General features: G+C 42.3%; 1 long non-coding RNA gene across 3 annotated transcripts; it reads left to right on the top strand.

The window, feature by feature from the left end:
* Positions 1 to 1,006: 1,006 nt before the first annotated feature.
* Positions 1,007 to 16,559, top strand: LOC309871576. Of its 3 annotated transcripts, XR_014315354.1 has the most exons (5): positions 1,007 to 1,259; positions 3,422 to 3,553; positions 5,201 to 5,368; positions 6,202 to 6,345; positions 16,351 to 16,559. It is a non-coding gene; the product is annotated as an uncharacterized lncRNA (long non-coding RNA). The 3 variants fall into 3 exon arrangements; XR_014315353.1 differs by lacking the exon at positions 5,201 to 5,368; XR_014315355.1 differs by lacking the exons at positions 6,202 to 6,345; positions 16,351 to 16,559 and adding an exon at positions 5,830 to 6,122.
* The last annotated feature ends 7,731 nt before the right edge of the window (positions 16,560 to 24,290 follow it).

Here is a 24,290-nt window from a genome sequence, read left to right as displayed (position 1 = left end):
TGGAGAGCCCAGAATCCAATCCTAGGACAAGGACATGGGTAGAGGACTTTACTTAGGAGATCTCTCAACACACATAAGGTAGGGTGAGGTAGGTGATACAGACAAGAGAGGAGTCAGTTATGAGCTGGTTACCATGGGGGAAAATTGCAGCTTACTGCCCCTGGGGACCTTCTGAGGAGTCCTGTAAAATATGTGTCCAGATGTCTGCATTCATCTCCAGTGATGAGGCAGCGGAGGCCTTTACGCCCTTCCTGGATGCCTGGGTCTATGAAAGTTCTTACTCCTCCAGATTGTTTCCCACACAAGCTGACAAGCTGTCAGGGAGCCAGAGCAGTCCTATAGCACGGAAGTAAAGACTCTTTGACACTTGAGATGGGACGCTATCACGGTACACTGGCCACAATAAGGAGTCAAAAACTAACAGAAGCTACACTGCAGACGGACCTCCAAAGCATCAAGTGATGCAGAAAAAGCCAGACACGAGATGTCCTATATTGTGTGATTCCATTTATAGAACATCCAGAATAAGAAGATCCACAGAAATAGAATGTAGGTTACGGGTTGTCGGGGCAGAATTAGGCTGGGGAAAATAGTGACTGCCAGTAGGTAGAGGTTGTCCTTTTTCTCTTTTTCCTTTCTTTCTTTCTTTCTTTTTTCTTTTTCTTTTTGTTTTGTTTTGTTTTGTTTTGTTTCTTTAAGTAATCTCTACACCAGAGGTGGGGCTAGAGCTTCTGAGATGAGGAGTCATGTGGTCTTCTAACTGAGCAAGTCAGGTGCCCCTAGGGTTTTCTTCTGGAGTGATAAAAATACTGTGGAACTAATAGAGGTGGTGGTCACACAACATTGTGTAGGCACTTAAAAACCTCTGATCTGTCCACTTAAAAATGGTTCACTTTATCTGATGTTAATTCCACTTCATTTTTTAAAACAATTAGAAAAATGTGCACTAGATCTCTCTCCTACAGCTGCAAGCGAAATTAGAGGCAAGCCAAGAACATGTCTTATTAACACTTCACACACTAAGTTGGAAATTTCAGGGAAGAATCTTCAAGCCCCATGGCTGCTGCTTCTGAGGTCATAACTAATATTTAGTATTTCCTCCTGCATCACCATTCCAAAGTGCACCCAACAATAGAGACTCCGCATTAGCTCTGACATCCTTTCCTGCTTTCAAAGCACCATGATCTTGACACACACTCTCTGAAGATTTGGTTCAACCTGGGATCAACCTGGCTCCTCCAGACCACATGCTACTCAGGGTAACATCTTTACGTTTTGACGATGGTTAAGGAAAAGGGGTGGTCCAAAGAGATGAAAAAGGAGAACAGAAGGGAAATGAAAGGGACGCCTGGGTGGCTCAGCTGGTTAAGTGGCTGCCTTCGGCTCAGGTCATGATCCCAGCGTCCTGGGATCGAGTCCCACATCCAGCTCCTTGCTCAGCAGGGAACCTGCTTCTCCCTCTGCTTCTGCCTGCCATTCTGTCTGCCTGTGCTCACTCTCTCTCTCTGACAAATAAATAAAATCTTAAAAAAAAAAAAAAGAAGGGAAATGAAAGGCAGGGAGAAAGAGACCCAGACAGAGACTCACAAGAAAAGAGAAAAAGGCAGTCACAGAGTGAAAGGAGGAGGCACAGAGAGAAGGAAAATAAACAGTGTGAGAAAATCAAGCAGACAGACAAATAGATGTGTCAGAAGTAGAAGATTGAAAAGAAGAAAACTGGGATATTCTTGACTCTAAACTCCCTCTGGATGATGGAAGATGCTGAAATTGAACATTCCCTTCTCTGAGGGAGTCTAGAAGTCCCAGACAAGCTTTGCCCCCTCTCCCTGGCTGACCAGAGAGTCAGAGAACCTCAGCGAGCTGAGAAATAGAAGCTGCTTGTGAAGGGCCCTTTCCCCAAGTGTCGAGGCTGTGGGTGTCAGCTACTCCCACTGATGGCCTCGGGGACTTGGCATTCCCCAGCAGAGGGAGTGTGGCTGTCTTGTCTTCAGTGATATGTGGCTCCAGGGCCAGGGCAGCCAAAGCTCAGAAGCAGGAGCTACTGGGAGCAGTTCCTAATTTTGGAGCCACCAGCCAGGCCAGTAGATCTTAAAATGGGGCTCTTGGGACTTCTGCCAGTCCTGGCACTTTTCATCCTCTTGGGGGGAGTCCAGGAACCTGAGCTCGTTGAGGGGTTCTTTGGCAGTAAGTACTGGGGACTAGGGCCTCCCAGTGGAGATATGGAAGTTGCTGGGAGGGAGGAACAAAGAGTTCTAAGGATGAGGAACACCTCCCCCACTCAGCCTGAGGTTTTAGATGGGAGAAAGGGAGATATTCAGTCTTTCTCTCAGAGTCCTACCATCTTCTAAGATGCCTCCTGTGAGTGCAAGAACCTGGGTCTCTAGCAACAGACAGCCCATTATCATTATGAGAGGGATTCTTTCTGGAGGTGCCTGGACCTGGAGCTTATGAGATGGACTAAAGGTGCTGCTGGGACCTTATGGGCCTTTCCTGCAAGAAAGCTCCCTCACCCTAGCTCCACCCTTAGCAGCTTTGAATCTTCCAGTTGCAGCCCCCAAAAGTCTCCCCACACTCGCAGCACCAGAGGGTCCTTGCCTGTGGAGTATAGAATGGTCTCTTGAAGTCCCTTGGAATGCTGAGATATGCAGACACCCTTAAGCAGCAGCTAAAAATACACTGAGCACTCAAGAGTGAAGCCATACATTGTAGGTTTCAAATCCTGGCTCCTCTCCTTAGTAGTAGCTGTGTGACCTTGGGGAAGTTCACATAACCACCCTGTGCTCCAGATTCCTCTGTTTATAAAATGTGGATATTATGAGACTGACGTGCTGCCTACTGTGCTAAGGAGGCAGCTTAAAATGTGGATATTGATAGGACTCACCAATAGAAATGCCACAGGATTCAGGAGAAGAGAACAAGAACACAGGAAGCACCTCGTTAATATTAATTAACATTATTTTGTCGCAGGCCACCTGACAATGACTTCCAAGATTTGTCACCTAATCCTTGAAACAGCTCTATAGTGAAGGAATCAAGGTCCAAAGATGGTGCCCGCCATTCCAAGGGTGGCACAGAAATTCAAAAGCCCAGCCATCTGACTCCACAAATGGAAATCTCAGTCACCTGGAAAAGTGCTAGCACCCTCGCCCCCACCCAGGAAATATCCAATACAGGAAGGCCAAGTGACCAGAGTAGTCCTAGTGGACAGCATCCTTTTCCCTGAAACCTCATGAGTGGTGGGGGTGGGATTAGGACTTGTTTAGGAACTAGATGGGCAGTCAATACAGGGTTGGAAGTGGGGCCAGTGCTGTGAAAATATGGAGTCATCTGAGGGTCACTGTCTTCCTTAACTCTGCAGTAGTGCCCTGGGTCTGACCATGGAGGGTTCTGGCCTTCCTTTTTCCTTTTTCCCCTCCCACAGAGAGATGTCCCCGAATCAGGGTACCATGCAATTACAGAGAAATCGACCAGTGCGGAAAGAAGAAACCATGTCCCAAGAAGATGACGTGTTGCAGTTTTAACTGTGCAAAGAAATGTTTAGATCTCAACGAAGGTAACACACAAAACCCCTGAACTATCCAGTGTCCTCCCTGCTGACCCTTACTCTCTGCCCATCAGCACTGGCAGTGTCGTACCTCTCCCCTGGTTCCCTGATGGCTGGTCTCTGACCAAGAATCTGGGTGCATCTTATACTTGACCCAAATGCTAGAAGCATTGAACTGGAGGGTTTATTTCATTTCTGTCCCTACTCAGGTATATGATGTGTATAAGAGTTTTTGCTTTATGGACTTTAATTTTCCAATTTGTAAGAAAGAAGCAGGCATCAGACCACAAGTTTTCTGGCCTATTCTGTGATCCTCTGAGGTGCCAAGTTCCCACTGAGGTCCCATCAAATACCAGCATGGTGTCAGGTGATATGATAGCTATAAGAAACAGCTATACAATTTATAGTTCCTGGTTCCGCCCCCCAGGCTTCTCTGTCATATAAATCCAGGATGCCTTCCCTAACCATTTTTTAACCTCTTCCACACTTTCTGAAGGAAACTCGTATGATTAAACTCTAAAGAGGACCATCAAAGACCATTCATTCATTCATTCATTCAACAAATATTTACTGGTGTCCCTTATACACATGCTGGGCTCCGCTTGTTTATTATAGGACAGAGGGGCAAGAAAGGTTTGCTCAGGGAAAAGATCTATGATTTAAGATCTGAAAGATGGGCAGTAAGTAGACAAAAATTGGACGGAAGAGCTTTCCAGGCACAACTAATAATATGTGCAAAGACCCTGTGTGAGAAGACAGCATGCTCAGGCCTAGAAAGTCCAGAGACCAGAGAGTGAGGATGCCTGTGTAAGACAGAGAAATATCAGAATGGTGAGGCCATGTTAGATAGGCAAGGTTCTGACAAGGCAGGGTCTTGCTGGCCGGATTAAGGGGTCTGATCTTGATCCTAAGAGCAACATAATATCTAAGTTCAAATCCCTTGCCACCTATGTGACCTGAGGAAGTTACTTAGCCTCTCTGAACTATCATCTGCAAAATGAGGACAATAAGAGGACCTAGCTCCTCAGCCTATATGTCAATATATATGTCAAGTGCTAAGAACTTTGATAAATGGTGTCATTGTTGTGCTTCAGACTATGAGGTCCTAAACAACTCTATTTGTATCTCATAGTACTATGCACAATACAGTCGCCCATTAAGTATCTCTTGAAGTTCAGGATATGTTTGATTTTGTACTGTGAAAATTCCTGAAGCATCCTCTCAGTGCCAGATTATCTGCTAGGAACTGGTGTACAAGATGACATAATGTGAAAACCTCACTTTCTGATGCAGGAATCAAAAATATGAACAAATAATTATGTGGAAGTGATCAATGTGTGGGCAAGATTGAAAAGCAAAAAAAAAAAAAAAAAAAAAAAAGGCAAACAGTGAAGAATGGAGCCAGGAGAGAAGATATCATAGAAGAGTTTGATGTGTGGAGTGTTTTGAGGGATAAATAGGAGTACACCTAGTAAGCAAGAGAGGGGTGGACACTATGCATGTGCAAAAGCATAGAGAAGTGTAACAGCATAATATCTTTTTAGCAAGTTCATGCTGCCCTAAAAGTATTATGCTCTTTCATTCTTCCAAGTCTTTGTGGAATATTCTCTAGCAAGGCAGGCACCCAAGCAATACTGCTCTGCCATCTCCTTGCAGACATATGCAGTTTGCCAGTGAGTATTGGCCTCTGCCTGGCCAGCATTCCACGCTGGTGGTACAATAAGGAAATCAAAACCTGCATCAGTTTCAACTATGGTGGTTGCGCTGGGAATAATAACAACTTCCAATCTGAAGCTGCCTGCAGGGCCGTCTGTTCAGAAGCATGTAAGTGTCAGGGGTCCCATCTCCCATGCTCAGCCGTACAGGTGTAAGGTCTGGTTGTTGGTTGGCCCATTCCAGGAAGGCAGGCCTGGGCCCGGTAGAACCAGTAATCTCTGAGAGGCAAATAGGGGATGCTTTGGGAAAGAGAAAGTGTGAAGAGGAGCAGTAGTCAAAGGGAAGTTGGCAAGTATGAGATGGACAGGGGGTGCAAAACGAGACTATGAGAGTGAAAGGAGATACCACTAGTTATTACACTGGGACAACAGGTTTAAACTGGGACTTGACTGAAAAAGCCCAGAGCACACCAGCATGCTATGAGCCCCCAAAATCATTCCACTTCTGGTTTCTCTCCTATGGAAAGATATAAAAATGACCCCATTTCCTTTTTTCCATTAATTCCAAGATTTGGTTCCTGTATGAGTAGGCCCCAAGCATCTCATCCTTTCTATTCTGCTGTCTTGCAGAGTCACCATCTCCCTCAGTACGATAAAAAGAACTGGAACAACCTCCAGAATTTGGCTCATAATTCAGAGCCCTCTCCACATGTGCCTGCCTGATCCTTCATATTGGCTACCTCTGGCCAAATCTCAGCTGCCAAGACATTGACTGTTCCAAAAACCAAACCCCAGGATTTGCTTACTCCCTTTCCTCCAGCTCAGCTTCTCTTCACACATATAATGCCCTTCACCCTTGAACACTTTCTCAGTGTCTGATCCTATCTCTTCACTCTTACAGTACCTGTGTATGCTTCAAAAGCCTCCAGCTTTCCTAATAAAGTGTTCTGTAGGTCTGATGTTTCTGAGAATGAATAATTCACACCTACTCCCTCTGTGCAGTGTTTGCAGAACAAGCAATCACTGGGTGTTCCAGTGACACCAAAAGAGAAGAGTATGGAAATCCTACAAATTGGGAATTCCGATGATGCTCTGGCCTGTGTAAAATTGTCATGGAATGCTTAGAATGGAACCAAGCTTGCTTGGGTGAGGGAAAATGAGACTTGAGCTCCATTAACTTCATGGGAAATATATCTCTGAAAAGGCTGTGGGTTTGTTTCCTGGACTTTCAATAAAGGATACACTTCCAGTGTCCAGCACAGGCAGTACAAAATAGAAGATAACTGTGGAAGAGACATGACAGGAGGAGATGGGTCAGCAAAGAGATGAAGAGGGAAGGGAGAAGAGAGATGTTGGAGGAGAAAAAGATACTGCATGATGGCACAGTTTTAAGGCAGGGACCTACAATTCTTTCACTCACTTCAGCCTAGTGGTAGAAGCCTTGGAGTCCACAGCCCCTCCCTTTGAATCTCGGCAAACTGTGGGACTGCTTTGACTGGTAGAGTAAAAATAGATGATGCTGTGTGACTTCCAAGGTTAAGCCAGAAAAAGTGCACTCCACCCTCTTATGATGCTTGTTTCTGGGGGTGCATGAGGCAGTTGCCATGTAAGAGGGCCAATTGCCCTGAGACAACCATGCTGGGGAGGCCCAAGCATGTGCTCTGGTTGACAGCCCCAGAAAAGATCAACCTGAGAGCCAAGGTCTGTTGCCAGTCACATGAATGAGCGTCCAATCCCATGGAGCTTCAGATGACTATGGCCCCAGCAGACATCTGACTGCAACCTGGTGAAGACCCCAGGAGAGACACCGAGCTCATTCCTTCCCAAACTGCTCACCCACAAAGTGGTGAGAAATAGAGAATATTCTGGGAAATTTTATTCACAGCAATAGGTAGGTAATTGGAAGAGATGGGAAGGAAGTGAAAGGAAGAGGAGAGGCAAGGAGGGGAGGGATGGAGGAGAGGAAAGGCATAGAGAAGTCAAGGGGAAGGTAAGAAGGAGTCTCCAAAGGACTGGGCAAGATAAGAAGGTGCCCAGCTTAAAGAGGCAGCCCCACAGCAGGAGGCTTGGCCACCACAACACACCAAAACCTGGATGTATCTTTCAAATGAATTCATTGTCTAGTATAACTTGAATCAGGAGGCTCTAAAGAGAGTCTGGGATCCACTTACTATTGAAGTGCCTCTCCACGTCTCTGTTTATCTCTCTCTCTCTTTTTTTAAAGATTTTATTTATTTATTTAACAGAGATCACAAGTAGGCAGAGAGGCAGGCAGAGGGAGAGGGAGAAGCAGACTCCCCGCTGAGCAGAGAGCCCGATACGGGGCTCGATCCCAGCACCCTAAGATCATGACCTGAGCTGAAGGCAGAGGCTTTAACCCACTGAGCCAGTGGGTTAAACAGCCAGGCACTCCTGTTTATCTCTTTTTTAAAAAGGCTGGTTAAACTGATGAGTATTTCTGAAAATGCTGTTAGCAAATACTACATTAGAATTACTTGGGGGTGGGGAAGGGCTGTCTAAAATAGAGATCCTCAAGGAACTGTAGATGCCGCTGCCCCAGAGCAGTGTCACCCATCTACAGTCAACCTCACCATGTTCTTCAACATGGCTATGAATGGTGAGCCCTTGGTTTGGGTCTCCTTCCAGCTGTTAGCAGACAGAGTTCCAAAGACAGCAGATAACTTTAGTGCTCTGAGCACTGGGGTGAAAGGATTTGGTTGTAAAGATTCCTGATCTCATAGGATTATTCCAGGATTTATGTGCCAATGTGGTGACATCAGTTGCTAAAATGGCACTGGTGACCAGTCCATCTATGGGGAGAAATTTGTTGATGAAAATTTCATCTCGGGGCGCCTGGGTGGCTCAGTGGGTGAAGCATCTGCCTTCAGCTCAGGTCATGCTTTCAGGGTTCTGGGATCGAGGCCCACATCAGGCTCTCTGCTCAGTGGGGAGCCTGCTTCCCCCTCTCTCTCTGCCTACCTGTGACCTCTCTCTCTCTCTAAAATAAATAAATAAAATCTTTAAAAAAATCTTCATTCATATGATGAAGGTGATGGGTTAATAATATCAAAGAGTACTTCTCAATTTGAGGAATTAAGGCAGCTCAGGAACCCAGCCAAATCTAGTAAGCACCTGATGCTTGTCTGTCCCATTAGTCCTTTCAATCCTTGATTAATGTTAACATACATGAATGACTGGAACAAAATCATTCTGTCCTAGAGGGCAATGGATCAGAGTGGTCCTTGGAAATGGCCAGAATGTTCCTTGAAGTTTGTAGATTCTGCTTACTTGCTGTCCTCAGGAATGAACTCAGAGCCCTAAGGGCTGAGCACAGAGAACCCTCTGCCTTATAAGGACCTCAGTGGAGATGTTTTTCTTTGTTAACAATTTGCTCATTGCTCTGCCCGTTAGAACCCAGAGGATACCTCAAGTGAAATCTTCAAGTGTTACTCAGGGTGTCATACAGATCCAGGACTCCTCATCTTCCCTCTCCTTCTTATTCTCTCCTTGAAACTCTCTCCAGAGCCAGAAATGCCTAGAGGAAGCTAGAGATGGTTTTGAAACTCAGGGAACATTGAGTTCCACAGCCCCAATCACCCTCCTTTTTTAAAACCCATGTACAAATGGAAGCTTCTAGTAGGAAATAGACTCATCCAAGATCACATAGAAAATCAATAACAAACTGGAGGAAAAAAATCCAGGTTTGAAGGGTAGCAAGGTGTTGACAGATTATACAGCCTACTTGGAAATCAGAATGGATATAGTGGCCTTTTGTCAGTCGTTTTGTCAATATTCCTTTCTTTTTTTTTAATGTTATGTTAGTCACCATACAGTACATCATTAGTTTTTTTGTTTTTTTTTTTTAAAATTTAATTTTTTAAATTTTTTTAAATTTTGTATTTTTTATTTTTTATAAACATATAATATATTTTTATCCCCAGGGGTACAGGTCTGTGAATCGCCATGTTTACACACTTCACAGCACTCATCATAGCACATATCTCCCCAATGTCCATAACCCACCCCACCTCCCAACGCCCCTCCTCCCAGCAACCCTCAGTTTGTTTTGTGAGATTAAGAGTCCGTTATGGTTTATCTCCCTCCTGATCCCATCTTGTTTCATTTATTCCTTTCCTACCCCACAAACCTCCCATGTCTCATCATTAGTTTTTGATGTAGTGTTCCATGATTCATTGTTTGCATATAACACCCAGTGTTCCATGCAATACAAGCCCTCCTTAATACCCATCACTGGGCTAGCCCACACCCCCTTCCCTCTAACAACTGAAGAAGTCTCTACCAGGAGTCTTTCTTTTAAAGATTTTATTTAATTATTTGAGAGAGAGACAGAAAGAGCACAAGTGAGGGGAGGGGCAGAGGGAGAAGGAGAAGAAGACTCCTCAGTGAGCAGGGAACCCAGTGCAGGGCTCAATCCCAGGACCCTGAGATCATAACCTGAGCTGGAGACAGATTCTTAACCAACTGAGCCACCCAGGTGCCCTGAAATTCTTTATATGAGGTAAAACCAGCTTTCTACCATAAAAGCTGAAAAAGTTAAACTCTATCATTCAAAATTCAGTAAAGGACACAGAAACTACACTCAGCCTTTCAAACAGAGAAGACTTAATACTGAAAATTGGCTATATGAGCATTTGTGGGGGTTGGGAGATACTTTCATCACTCCTGGATTTGAAAGAATAAAATCTTTAGGGTTCATAGACCTAGGAGTTCATAGATGGGGCCCCGGCATAGCTGTTGCTCATACATCTGGCAGGACAGAGAGGAGAGGCTAGGACCGTCTGGCTGGCACTCAGTCTTCTAAAATGCACTGTGACTGGTTTTCAGACCTCTGAGGGGAACCTGACTCAAATGGTACTGGGTTCACTGAGTCAGGAGATACAGCCAACTGGTGCTAGTTATCAGAGACAGTGCAATGCATATGGCTTGGAAAGTGCCAAAAGAATCCAGAGGAGAAAAGTATAACTGTGTTTTGCTGGTGGAGACATGCTAACCAGACCCAGAAAAGGAAGAAAACTCCATATCCCCTCATTTCACCTGTCAATTTCTTCTCAGTGTCTCCCATGCAGAGTCTAACTGGAACTGCTGGAAGTAACTGACAAAAGAATGAGGGAAAACTTAGTTTGTAGAGTCCCACTGGAAGCATCACAGAGAAGAGTATGAAATAATAGACTTGCAACTGGACATATGCATTCTCCCAGCCTCTCTTGCAGCTAGGAAGTTGGCACTTGTCTTGGGCTCAATCAGACATTCCCACATTGAACAGACATTGAACTGGAAACTAGTAAGCAAAGAAGAAAGGCCAATGGGGAATTTATTTTGATAGAAACAGTGACAACAGACAACTTAATCCTGTTTCTGGTAGTAGCAGGGATGATGGTGATGGCACAATGGGGCAAGATGGTACAAGTGTTCAGTGTTCTGTTGACTCTGGCCCCAACTTTGTAGCCTTACTTATTCCCAGCCATTCTCCTAGTCTTATTTTCTTGTACTTCTGGTGATCCTGTGAACTACCCAAATTCTTAAAAAATAAATTTCCTTTCTGCTCAAAATAACCAGAATTGCATTTATGTCTAGGAACCCTGATGGATATAGCAAGGATGGCACCTGGAGGAACTTTGAGCCTAGAAGTCTGAATGAGCACAAGAGAACTTTTATCTTGGAGTCCCTGGATGGCTCAGTCAGTTGAAAGTCTGACTCTTGATTTCAGCTCAGGTCATGATCTCAAGGTTGTAAGATTCAGCCCTTCCTTGGACTCTGTGCTGCGCATGGAGCCTGCTTAAGATTCTCTCTCTTCCTCTCCCTCTGCCCTTTCCCCCTGCTTGTGCATGTTCTCTCTCTCAAAAAAAAGAAAAGAGAACTTTTTTCTTGGCAGAGAGGTTGTCACTCTTCCGTGATGTGTTTCAATGGAGTTTTTCTCCATGATTTGTTCTCGAAGCCTGTCATCATGTTATGAGCCCCATATTTCTCTAGGTTAAGTTTTACCTTGAAAAAGTGTGCCATGTAGAACATGGATGTCCAGATGTATGTAACACTGAGGTCATTTACTATCTGACTTTCTCACTGGAAGGATCTAGTCATTAGGAATAACTGGAGCTTGAATGAGAATCAGAGAGAACATTCTCTTCAAAATAACAGGATAAAGCAAAACTAGTTCCATGAAGAGCAGAAAAACTTTGAACTTGAGGAACTGTTCAATAAAGCTGGCCCCAGCCCTTAGATTCTGTGCAACAATGAGTCACTCTGTCTCTTCTTTGGGCCCCAGTTACCATACTTGCACCATTGGAAAAGAAAAAGAAAGAATCTTCCCCCACAGATTCACCTGAAGATCTCATCCTTCCCACCTCCAGTGACATCCAAAAAGATATTACTGGAGGTAGTGATGGGAGAAGGGCAGATATGTGCAGAGCCACAGAAGATCCAGTAAAACATACTATAGACTATACACCTCCCAGAAAGACGTGAGGCTCCGGGTCCTTGTTCTATAATGGCACTGGTGACCAGTGAACTGCACTCCACCACAGTAACATATCAGGAAGGGAGAACTGAGCCCGTGTAACTATCATTGCTTTCTGAAATTTCCACTTAGATTTCTCAAGACATAAATTATTCTTAAAGTGATCAACCTTATTTTTGCCCTCTGGACATTTATTTGGAACATAAATAAGGTAAAAATGGAAATCAACTCCTTTGGTATGTGAGTGTTTATGATAAATGTATTTGTTACACGTACAAGCACATCTTCTCTCTAAGCCCTGGTTCCCCTATTATATTAAATGAGGATGGCAATAATATCTATTCCAAGGACTTTCTATGACAATGTAATGAGAGAAGGCAGAAAACTTCCTGACATATAGTTAGTGCTCAAGTCATGTTAGTCTCCTTCCCTTTCTAGATAAGACAAAGGTTACCTGGAGGTTAGAATCTAAATGGAGAAACTTCATTCTTTCAAAATTCCACCCAATTTACTTCCCCCATTCTCATACCACTCAATCAACGGGTCTTGATCAAGAGTAATTTAATTAATTCTTTACACATACACACACATGCATGCACATATAATTGATGTGAGGTTAGTAAAACCTCTTTGATAAGTATAAGAGCTGGATAACCAATAAGAAGTTCCTACTAGCTTCTCTAATGTGCATTTAATAAATCTTAAACTTGCCCTCCATCTTCTAGAACTACAATAACCCTACACCGAAGTCACCTGATAAAAGGCCAAGTCACTGAGTCATGGCCAAAGTTCCCCCAGGACAACCTGGGTACAGAATGCCTGGTTTTCAAAGTCCAGTGCCTCCCACACTGACCCACAAAGCCTGTTCAGTAAAAAAAAGTACAGACACACCTCATCAAGCACTACCCTCACTGCATGGAGTTTTTATCATGCTGCCAATGTCAGAAATTTTTTAAATTAAAGTATTTATGTCTCTAACCTTTCTGCAGAGTATCCTAACCTTGACACTATTAACTCTGTATGGTAGGGCTATCCTGTACCTTGCAGGATGTTTAGCAGAATCCCTGGCCTCTACCAGTAGGTCCCTTCCCACTCCCAAGTTGTGATCATCTAAATCGTCTCAGACATTGTCACATGTCCTAGGGGACACACTCTCTCTCAAATAAATAAATAAAATCTTAAAAAATAAAAAATACAAAAAACAAATGTTGTCTACCTGGATATAATTTTTAAAATCATATTATAATACATAATACCTACGTTTTATAGAAAGTAATATCTACATTTTATAGAAATTTCAAACGTACCAAAGTGTAAGGAAGAAAGTTAAAAATTGTCAGAATCTTACCTTCCAGAGACTTTCACTTGCACATGTAGCTTTCTGCATGTATGCAAACACATGAAGCTACTACAGATCACAGATTCTTATATATGACTGGGATACTAAACCTCTCAATAACCTGACAGACCAGTGGTTTTCAAAGTTTGTCTCCTTTTCTGGTAGCAGGAACATCACCTGAGAATTTACTAATTCCTAGTCTTACTGGATCAGAATCTCTGGGAGTGTTTCTCACATGTGTTTTTTGTTTTGTTTTGTTTGTTTGTTTTTCTCACAATTTGTGTTTTAAGAAGCCTTCCAGGTGATTCTGATATACATTCCAGTTTAAGAACCTCTGTTGGGTAGCTCAGGTGGTTAAGTGTCTGATTCGTGATTTCAGCTCAGGTCATGATCTCATGGTCATGAGATTGAGTTCTACACTGAATGTGGAGCCTGCTTAAGATTCTCTCTCTCCCTCTGCCTCTGCCCCCTCCCTTTGCACACACACTCTCTCTCTCTAAAGGAAAAGAGAGAGAGAGAGAGAGAGAGAGAGAGAAAACCTCTTCTAGAAAGGAAGAGAATGTACTAGTCAACCAGACAGGTATCCTATAGTCAGACAACCGAGTCTAGGTCATGGCTCTACTACTTACCAACTCTATATTTGGGGAACATTATTTAACCTCTCTGAGAGCTTCCGTGTCTTCTATAAAATAGAGCAAATGATTTAACCCACTTTATTGATCGACCATTCTGATGTATGTAAAGCTCTCAGTATAATTTAGCTCTTGCTAGATTCTTGTCTTAGAACTAGTCAGATATGATGATGATGTGTCATAAAAAACTTGTGGAATGCAGCTCAAGTGGTTTTTAGAGGGAAATTTTTCACATGTTTCTATTTGAAAAGAATAAAGTTGTATGTCATTAACCATGTACAGAACCCAAGATGTTAGGGAAGAACTACAGAGTAAATCTCACACAAAAAATAGACAAAAACTGGGGTGCCTGGGTGGCTCACTGGGTTAAAAGCCTCTGCCTTCAGCTCAGGCCATGATCTCAGGGTCCTGAGATCGGGCCCCGCATCGAGCTCTCTGCTCAGCGGTGAGCCTGCTTCCCCTCTCTCTCTGCCTGCCTCTTTGCCCACTTGTGATCTCTGTCTGTCAAATAAATAAATAATACCTTTTAAAAAATAGACAAAAACTATAAAGAGTAGAATAGAAGGCAAGATAGAGAACAGCGAAAGCTATCAGTTGGGGGGAGAGGAAGTGAAAAAAGATTTTTGTAAAGCATTCAGCAAGCTTCCTTTATACATAACATATACACATGCACATACTTATTTCCACATATTCAGTCATGCACAGAGGACATCATTTTTTAAAGTTTATTTATTTATTTGAGAGAGAGCCCACAGAGGGGAGGGGCAGAAAGAGAGGGAGTCTTAAGCAGACTCCACATGGACTCCCCCAGGAGCCAGACTCAGGGCTCAATCTCAGGACCCTGAGGTCATGACCTGAGCTCAAACCAAGTCAGATGCTCAACTGACTGTGCCACCCAGGTACCCCACAATTTTCCTTTATTTTAATGAAATGGAGGAGCAGAGAGGTAGGACTGAGAAAATTAAAAAGCAAGTAGGACTCCACCTCTTGCAGAGTCACCTCTAAATGTCCAGGGGATGAGGCTGGGATATTCAGGAACATCACAACATGCCCCACTCTGCCTCTCATCCCGATTGGACTACCTCTTCTGTCTCTTTCTTATTATCCTTCACCATTAGAGGTGAAGAGCCATATAGATAAGGGGTATAAGATAAAAGCCATACAGGTACGAGGATAAGAGAGCTTGAACCTTTGCTCTTGCTTGTGTGAAAGATGCTTGATGCCTGAATATCTGCCATAAGAGTGATCATCCATCCATTCATTCTCCAACAACAAACATGGATTGAGAACTTGCCAGCCTTTGCAGCCTGCCTATCCTGGGTTTGGTTCTTGGCTCGGCAGTCTCCAGCATGACATTAGGAAAGGCCTTTCACCTCTCTGGCCTTAGTTTCTTTATGTAAAGTTGGAAATCTTAATATCCACCTTGAAGGATAATAGCAAGGATAAAATCATTTCCATAAAAGGGACATAAAAAGAGAATACAAAGAAATTTGTAACCCTGCCTTAGAGAATCTTATAGCTTTATTTCTGTTAACAAACTGAGCTAAAAATCAGACCTGGGTTAGGCATGTACATTTCAGAAATGAGTTTGATGAGATCTTTGCTCTCAAGAGTCTTCTTGTTAAGGAAGTGAGGGAGTATTTAGAGCTGCTACTATTTATTGGTGCTTTTCTATATATCAGTGCTACCCACTGGTTATTTCTAACCCCTTAGTAAGCCTCAAATGTGGACATACTCCCATCTCACAGTGAAAGGAATGGAATGTCAAAGATATAAGTGATTTATCCAAGATCACACAGTCAGGGAATGATTGAGTCAATCCCAAGTCAGTCCTCCTTTCATGATGGAATATCATTCTAGAAGGACTATGAAATAGAACATGGAACCTGGGAAATCTTACTTATAAGGCATAGAAATTCAGATCTGAAAGGATACTCAAAGATGACAGAGTTAAACTCCTTAATTTTACAAATGAAGAAATGGGGTTTTGGAGAAGTTAAGTGGATGCATGATCCTGAAGTAGTAAGGAGCAGGGCTAAGATTTGAATTCAGTTGAGTTGGATCCTTAAGTATGGGATTTTCACCACATTAGGCTACTCTCAGAAGTAAAAACCTCAACTTCTCTGTAGATGGGTAAGACCATGGCAGGGTTGGCTGGGTGGGTCAAGTGGGCCAGGTGGGACTATGAAGAGGAAGGTGATGGCTTTGGCCTCTCTCAGCTCTTTTCTATCTTTAGGTCCTGCCAGGCTTGGCTCCTGAAATGCATGCAATCTCTCTTTGGAATTTGGCTGTTGGCCAAAGGTCTCAATGCCACGATGGTTTTACAACATTAAAACTTTTCAAATGTGAGAAGTTTTTCTACGGAGACTATAACAGCAATGGCAACAACTTTTTGAGGAAAGAATCATGTGAGAAAGTTTGCAAGGACACCTAATATCCTAGTAAGACCACAACCCTCAGTCAGGATTGCTCTTGGGCAATACAAGGCATTTTTGTGAATGAGAGATGTATCTCTTCACCCCCAAATCGATTCTTCCTGCTGTGTTCTTGAAATCACTTATCTCTGTGCCAGAAATTCTACCAATATTAAAAACATGTTTAAATTCTCACAACCTTCCCCTAAAACTACGTACATCCACACAAATATGCTGGGGAAATGAATTAGAGTTAACAGCCACTTACACTTTGTTTGAATTATTCCTCAGCCTATTGGAGGACGGAGTGAACGGTAAATCTAAAAACACTGGGCAAGACATCATAAGGACTTGCAATAGAAAAGAAAAAGAATTCCTGGAATCATGTGAAACAAGACAAAGGACAGAAACCAGAGAGGCAAAGGGAATTGTGGGTGGGGGGTGAAGATTTTAGGATCATTGTGTTTTGTTAGTCACCATAAAATATATCATCAGTTTTGACACAGTGTTCCAAGATTCATTGTTTCCATACAACACCAGTGCTCTATCCAATATGTGCCCTACTTAATACCCACCACCAGGCTTACCCATCTTCCCACCCTACCCTCTAAAACCTTCAGTTTGTTTCTTAGAATTCACAGTCTCTCGTGGTTCATCCCCACCTCCGATTTCCCCCAATTCACTTTTCCTTTCCTTCTCCTAATGTCCTCCATGATATTCCTTATGTTCTACAAGTAATTGAAACCATATGATAATTGACTCTCTCTGCTTGACTTATTTCACTCAGCATAATCTCCTCCAGTCCCATCCATGCTGATGCAAATGTTGGGTATTCATTCTTTCTGATGGCTGAGTAATATTCCATTGTATATATGGACCACATTTTCTTTAACCATTTGTCTGTTGAAGGGCATCTTGGCTCTTTCCACAGTTTGGTGACTGTGGCCATTGCTGCTATGAACATTGGGGTACATGTGGCCCTTCTTTTCACTTTCATCTTTATCTTTTGGGTAAATACCCAGTAATGCAATTTCTGGGTTGTAGGGTAGCTCTATTTTTAACATCCTGAGGAACCTCCATACTGTTTTCCAGAGTGGCTGCATTGGCTTGCATTCTCATGGTACTGGAGAGTATTATGCTAAGTAAAATAAGTCATTCAGACAAAGACAATTATCATATGGTTTCACTTATATTTGGAATATGCAGAATAGTGCAGGAGACACCAGGGGTATAGGTGGTGGTGGAGGGGGACTGAATGGGAAGAAGTCGGAGAGGAAGACAAGCCAAATGAGACTCTTGACTCTGGGAAACAAACTGAGGGTTGTGGAAAGGGAGTGGGTGGAGGGGGGTGGGGTAATTCGGTGATGGGCAGTAAGGAGGGCATGTGTCCTGATGAGCACTGGGTGTTATACACAATGAATCACTGAACATTATATAAAAAGCTAATGATGTCCTATACCATGGCTAATTGAATTTAAATTTTAAAATGAAAAAAAAAAATCTAAAAAAGTGAAATTTTTTTCCAATTTATTTATTTTCAGAAAAACAGTATTCATTATTTTTTCACCACACCCAGTGCTCCATGCAATCCATGCCCTCTATAATACCTACCACCTGGTACCCCAACCTCCCACACCCCCGCCACTTCAATCCCCTCAGATTGTTTTTCACAGTCCATAGTCTCTCATGATTCACCTCCCCTTCCAATTTACCCCAACTCCCTTCTCCTCTCTAACACCCCTTGTCCTCCATGATATTTATTATGCTCCACAAATAAATGAAACCATATGATAATTGACTCTCTCTGCTTCTGTACCCCAATGTTTATAGCAGCAATGGCCATGGTTGCCAAACTATGGAAAGTGAAATTTTTAAAAAAGAAGCTGTTGTATATGGAGAAACACAGATAACATTAACTGATTTCCATTACTGTTTCCACAGTAAGGTTTCCAAGGCCCACTGTTGGAAAGTCACAGAGCTGGACATGGAGCCCAGACTGGTCCATTTCCAAGTCCATGATCATAACTGCTATGCTACACTTTTTTATAGATCTCAGAAATTCCCTCAAGGGGCTGATTTCCAGCCACAACTTTTGTTCAAAGGGTTTGCTGCCAAGACAACAGACACATCCCACTCTCCTCCTCCACCCCATCACTTTCCATTACATCACTACTCATTAAAAGGAAGTCACTTGGGACACTTGGGTGGCTCAGTGGGTTGAGGCCTCTGCCTTTGGCTCGGGTCGTGATCTCAGGGTCCTGGGATCGAGCCGCTTGTCGGGCTCTCTGCTCAGCAGGGAGTCTGCTTCCCTTCCTCTCTCTCTGCCTACTTGTGATCTCTGTCTGTCAAATAAATAAATAAAATCTTTAAAAAAATAATAAAAATAAAAGGAAGTCACTTGGTCCAGCCCACACTTCAGGAAGGAAGTGTGCAGGGGCATTTATACCAAGAGGTGAGGAATGTTTGGGGCCATGTTGGAAGTCTGTCTGCCCAGGGAGTAACTTGATGACAGTGACTGCTAGAAGTCTCAGTTCTTTTTCCCTTCCCCACTTTTCTTCCCTGATATTTGTTCACAGATGGAAAGCTCAAGGCTCATAGTGCCTGATCCCTGTGAGTACAAATACCCAAATGGTCCTACAACATCAACTCTAGGTTCTGAGAGATGTTTTGTTATAAAAGTTGCTTAAATGGAAAGATAAACAAAAATTGCCAGAAATAAAAAAACCAGTCCACTGGATGCCAAATAAGCTGCATGGAGCCTGGGAATAATCCTTTGACATGATATTGAGGGTATAATTAAATTTCTTAATTCTGAGGTGCTTGCCTGGCTCAGTCAGAGGAGTGTGGAACTTTCAAGTTTAACCCCCCACATTGGGTGTAGAGATTACTTAAATAAGTAAATAAACCTTTTAAAAAATTTCTTAATTCACTATGATGGAGGAAGGTCTTCCAAATGCCCCTGCGGGCAGTAGCAAGATTCTCAAGGCCTTTAAAAAGAAACTTTCTGGGTACCTGGGAGGCTCAGTTGGTTAAGCAACTGCCTTCGGCTCAGATCATGATCCCAGAGTTCCAGGATTGACTCCTGCATCTGGCTCCTAGCTCCACAGGGAGTCTGCTTCTCTCTCTGAACTTCTCCCCCCCCCCTCTCTCTCTCTCAATAAAAATAAATAAATAAATAAAAATCTAAAAAAAAAAAAAAGAAAAGAAACTTTCTGGGAAGAATAATAGAGAATAATTTAGGAGCACATATTAATGCAGATTTATAATCTGTTTTTATCAGTTAATAGTTTGGGGTGAATATTTTCTCATATCATCAAATATTCTGCAGCATGGAGCACTGGGTGTTATATGCAAACAATGAATCATGGAACACCAGGTCTTGGGATTGAGTCCCACATCAGGCTCCTGGCTGGTTCATCAGGGATCCTGCTTCTCCCTCTTTTTCTGCTTCTCTCTGCCTCTCTCCCTCTCTCAAATGAATAAATAAAACCTTAAAAACCTTATGGTATACTGTACAGTGACTAACATAACATAATAAAAAAATATTCTGCAACATTATTCCTAAAGGGCACAGAGCTTTCCTTGTATGGATAGATTATATTTTTTTAAAGCAAGCTGTTCCACATCCTCTCCAACACTTGTTGATTCTTGTCTTGTTAATTTTGGCCATTCTATCTGATGTAAGATGGTATCTCAATGTGGTTTTGATTTGAATCTCCCTGATGGCTAATGATGATGAAGATTTTTTCATGTGTCTGTTAGCCATTGTATGTCTTCTTTGGAGAAGTGCCTGTTCATGTCTTCTGTCCATTTTTTGACTTGATCAACTGTTTTTTGGGTGTTAAGTTTGAGGAGTTCTTTATAGATCTTGGATATCAGCCCTTTGTCTGTACTGTCCTTTGCAAATATCTTCTCCCATTCCATGGGTTGCCTCTTTGTTTAGCCGACCGTTTCCTTTGCTGTGCAGAAGCTTTTGATCTTGATGAAGTATCAAAAGTTTACCTTCGCTTTTGCTTCCTTTGCCTTTGGAAATGTGTTGAAAGAAGTTGCTGTGGCCGATGTCGAAGTGGTTACTGCCTATGTTCTTCTCTAGGATTTTGATGGATTCCTGTATGATGTTGAGGTTGGTAAAGCCACTTTGGAAAACAGTGTGGAGATTCCTTAAGAAATTAAAAATAGAGCTTCCCTATGACCCTGCCATTACACTACCGGGTATTTACCCCAAAGATACAGATGTAATGAAAAGAAGGGCCACATATACCCCAATGTTTATAGTAGCAATGATCACAATTGTCAAACTGTGGAAAGAGTCAAGATGCCCTTCAACAGATTAATGGATAAAATATGGTCCATATATACAATGGAGCATTATGCCTCTATCAGGATGGATGAATACACAACTTTTGTATCAGCATGGATGGGACTGGAGGAGATTATGCTGAGTGAAATAAGTCAAGCAGAGAAAGTTAATTATCATATGGTTTCACTTACTTGTGGAACATAAGGAATAACATGGAGGACATTAGGAGAAGGAAAGGAAAAGTGAATTGGGGGAAATTGTGTGTGTGTGGGGGGGTGATGAACCATAAGAGACTGTGAACTCTGAGAAACAAACTGAGGGTTTTAGAGGGGAAGGGGGTGGGTGGTGGGTGAGCCTGGTGGTAGGTATCAAGGAGGGCATGTATTGCATGGAGCACTGGGTATTGTACATAAACAATGAATCTTGGAACAATGAAAAAAATTAAATTAAAAAATATATAAAAACAAGTAAAAAGAAACCCCAATTTACTTTTAAATGTGAAATATATTATCTCACATGACCAGATGTCCAACAATAAGGAAGTTTCTGGGTAAGGAAGGATGAGTAGTTTAAAAATGACATTCAAGCGGTGCCTTGGTGGCTCAGTCAGTTAAGTACCCAACTCTTGATTTCTCTCAGGTCGTGATCTCAGGGTCATGAGTCAGGCTAAGTCAGGCTCTGCACTCACTGGGGAATCTGCTTGAAATTCTCTTCCTCACCCTTTGCCCCTCCCCCACACACTCTCTCTAAAACAAATAAGTCATTTTTTTTTAATGACAAAAAAAAAGCAAGCTATGATTGAATGTTAAGATTTTTTATGGTTTTTCAATATAATAAGTAATGTTGCAAAGATAAAAATCACTGTGAAACATTTCAGATTGTTTAGTTGTGAGAAATTCTAAGAAGTAGAATTTCTGGATCAAAGAGGACATGCATTTTTAAAGCATTTTGATACATAATACCTTTCATTAAAATTTTAATAATTACCACTTAGGAAACACTTATGATGTGCCAGGAAGCAACCTTAGTGCCTTGCATACATTATCTCATTTAATGTCCTCAACATCCTGGAGAGGAAGATTCTATTAATAACTGTATCTTACAAATGAGAAAGTTGAAGGTCAGGAAGATAAATGACTTGCCCCAAATAGCAGACTGGCAAGGAATGAAGCTGGTGTTTGAATCAAAGTCTGACTCCACTAATGAAATACTGTATGGTAACTAACATAACATAATAAACAACAGTCACACAAAAACAGACACATAGATTAATGGAACAGAATAGCGAGCCCAGAAATAGACCCTCAACTCTATGGCCAACTAATCTTTGACAAAGCAGGAAAGAATGTCCAATGGAAAAAAGACAAACTCTTCAACAAATGATGTTGGGAAAATTGGGCAGCCACATGCAGAAAAATGAAACTGGACCATTTCCTTACACCACACATGAAAATAGACTCAAAATGGATGAAGGACCTCAATGTGAGAAAGGAATCCATCAAAATTCTTGAGAAAAACACAGGCAACAACCTCTTCGACTTCAGCCACAGCAATTTCTTCCTAGGAACATTGCCAAAGGCAAGGGAAGTAAGGGCAAAAATGAACTCTTGGGACTTCATCAAGATCAAAAGCTTTTGCACAGCAAAGGAAACAGTTAACAAAACCAAAAGACAACTGACAGAATGGGAAAAGATATTTGCAAACGACATATCAGATAAAGGGTTAGTATCCAAAATCTATGAAGAGCTTATCAAACTCAACACCCAAAGAACAAATAATCCAATCAAGAAATGGGCAGAGGACATGAACAGACATTTCTGCAAAGAAGACATCCAGATGGCCAACAGACACATGAAACGTTCTCCACATCACTGAGCATCAGGGAAATACAAATCAAAACCACAATGAGATACCAACTCACACCAGCCAGAATGGCTAAAATTAACGTCAGGAAATGACAGATGCTGGCGAGGATGCGGAGAAAGGGGAACCCTCCTACACTGTTGGTGGGAATGCAAGCTGGTGCAACCACTCTGGAAAACAGCATGGAAGTTCCTCAAAAAGTTGAAAATAGACTACCCTATGACCCAGCAATTGCACTACTGGGTAGTTAACCTAAAGATACAAACATAGTGATCCAAAGGGGCATGTGCACCTGAATGTTTATAGAAGCAATGTCCACAATAGCCAAACTATGGAAAGAACCTAGATGTCCTTCAACAGATGAATGGATAAAGAAGGTGTGGTATATATACACAATGGAATACTATGCATCCACCAAAAGAAACGAAATCTTGCCTTTTGTGATGATGTGGATGGAACTAGAGGATATTATGCTTAGCAAAATAAGTCAATCAGAGAGGGACAACTATCATGTGATCTCCCTGATATGAGGAAATGGAGATGCAATGTAGGGCGTTTGGGAGGTAGGAAAAGAATAAATGAAACAAGATGGGATCAGGAGGGAGACAAACCATTAGAGACTCTTAATCTCACAAAACAAACAGGGTTGCTGGGGGGAGGCGGGTAGGGAGAGGGGGGTGGGGTTATGGACATTGGGGAAGATGCGCGCTATGGTGAGTGCTGTGAGGTGAGTAAACCTGGCGATTCATAGACCTGAACCCCTGGGGATAAAAATATATGTTTATAAAAAAATTAAAAATTAAAAAAAAAAAGAGTAAAAGCCTCCATCTGCTCCAGTAGGACACAGTAGAAATGGCCAAAACCAGCAGGGATAACCACTTATCTGTTGAGCTGGGAGAAAGGCAGAGCAAGACAAAGAATGTGACAGCTGGGAGTGCATCACCCCCAAGCAATAGGCTCAAACTAGAGACAAAGGATTGGGAGATGGGGCGGGAGGAAGGAGATTGAGTGAAAGCCCTTGAGAAATCTCCTCTTCCCTATTTGAGCTATTCATAAAGGGCCCAAAGTACAAAGGCACCTTGTGCTTTTCTCTTTTGATGCACGGATGAGCATATGACTACTGTGGAGAGATTTTGTAGAGTAAACAGATGTCCAAGTTCTGTCCCAACATGTGGATAAACCCCTCTTAGGAATAGGATACTCCATTAAATACCAGGACTAAACCCCAGCATAGAACACTTAACCAAAACTCAGAGGAGAAATCCCCAAAATGCCAAGAAAGTTTACTCCCTACCCCTAGCCTGTCCCTGGGCTCAGGACCATAGCTAGACCACAATATTCAACCCTCACACTGGAGAGATGGGAAGCCCAAAGGAGCTCAGTAAGGGATAAAAAGAGAAGAACCATTGTTTGGCAACCATTCAATGATCACTGAAACTGGCAGAATCATCAACGGATGTTAAAACTAATAAATAAGATTTTGAGAAGCAAAAGGATATTTACAGAGCTACAAAGCATATTCTGATGGATGCTTATTCCTTACAAGGGGGGAAATAGGAATTTGATTGTGGAGAATCCTGGCAGACACAACCTTACTCAAGTAATCAAAGTTAACATCATCACTCTTAACAGAACAAATCAACATCATGTACCATCTGATGGTACACTGCAAAGAACACTCTGTCTCTTCAGTAGTATTGCTGCCAAAACCAAAAATGCCTAGCATGAATCTGATCGTGAGAAAGTATCAGATAAGCTTGATTGAGGGACATTCTGTAAAATAACTGGCCTGTGGTGTTCCAAAATGTCAATGTCACAAAATATTAAAAAAAAAAATCAAGGAATTTTTCTGGATTAAAGAAGATTAAAGACAATTGAATTCCATGCAGGATCCAGAATTTTCTTTTCCTCTAAAGGACATTATTGAAACATCTGGTGAATTCTGGGTAAGTTCTAGAGACAGACTTCATGGGTATGCAACTAAGCCACATTGGGCCCTGTACTCGAGAGGACCCTGCACCTGAGGTTAGTGATCTGTGGTCATTGACTTGATATTCTCAGGATTTTT

This window comes from Mustela nivalis (assembly GCF_964662115.1).
Source record: "Mustela nivalis genome assembly, chromosome: 8".
NCBI classification, from domain to species: Eukaryota; Metazoa; Chordata; class Mammalia; order Carnivora; family Mustelidae; genus Mustela; species Mustela nivalis.
Note: the sequence above shows the minus strand (reverse complement) of the source record. Positions and strands in the feature narration are given on the sequence as shown.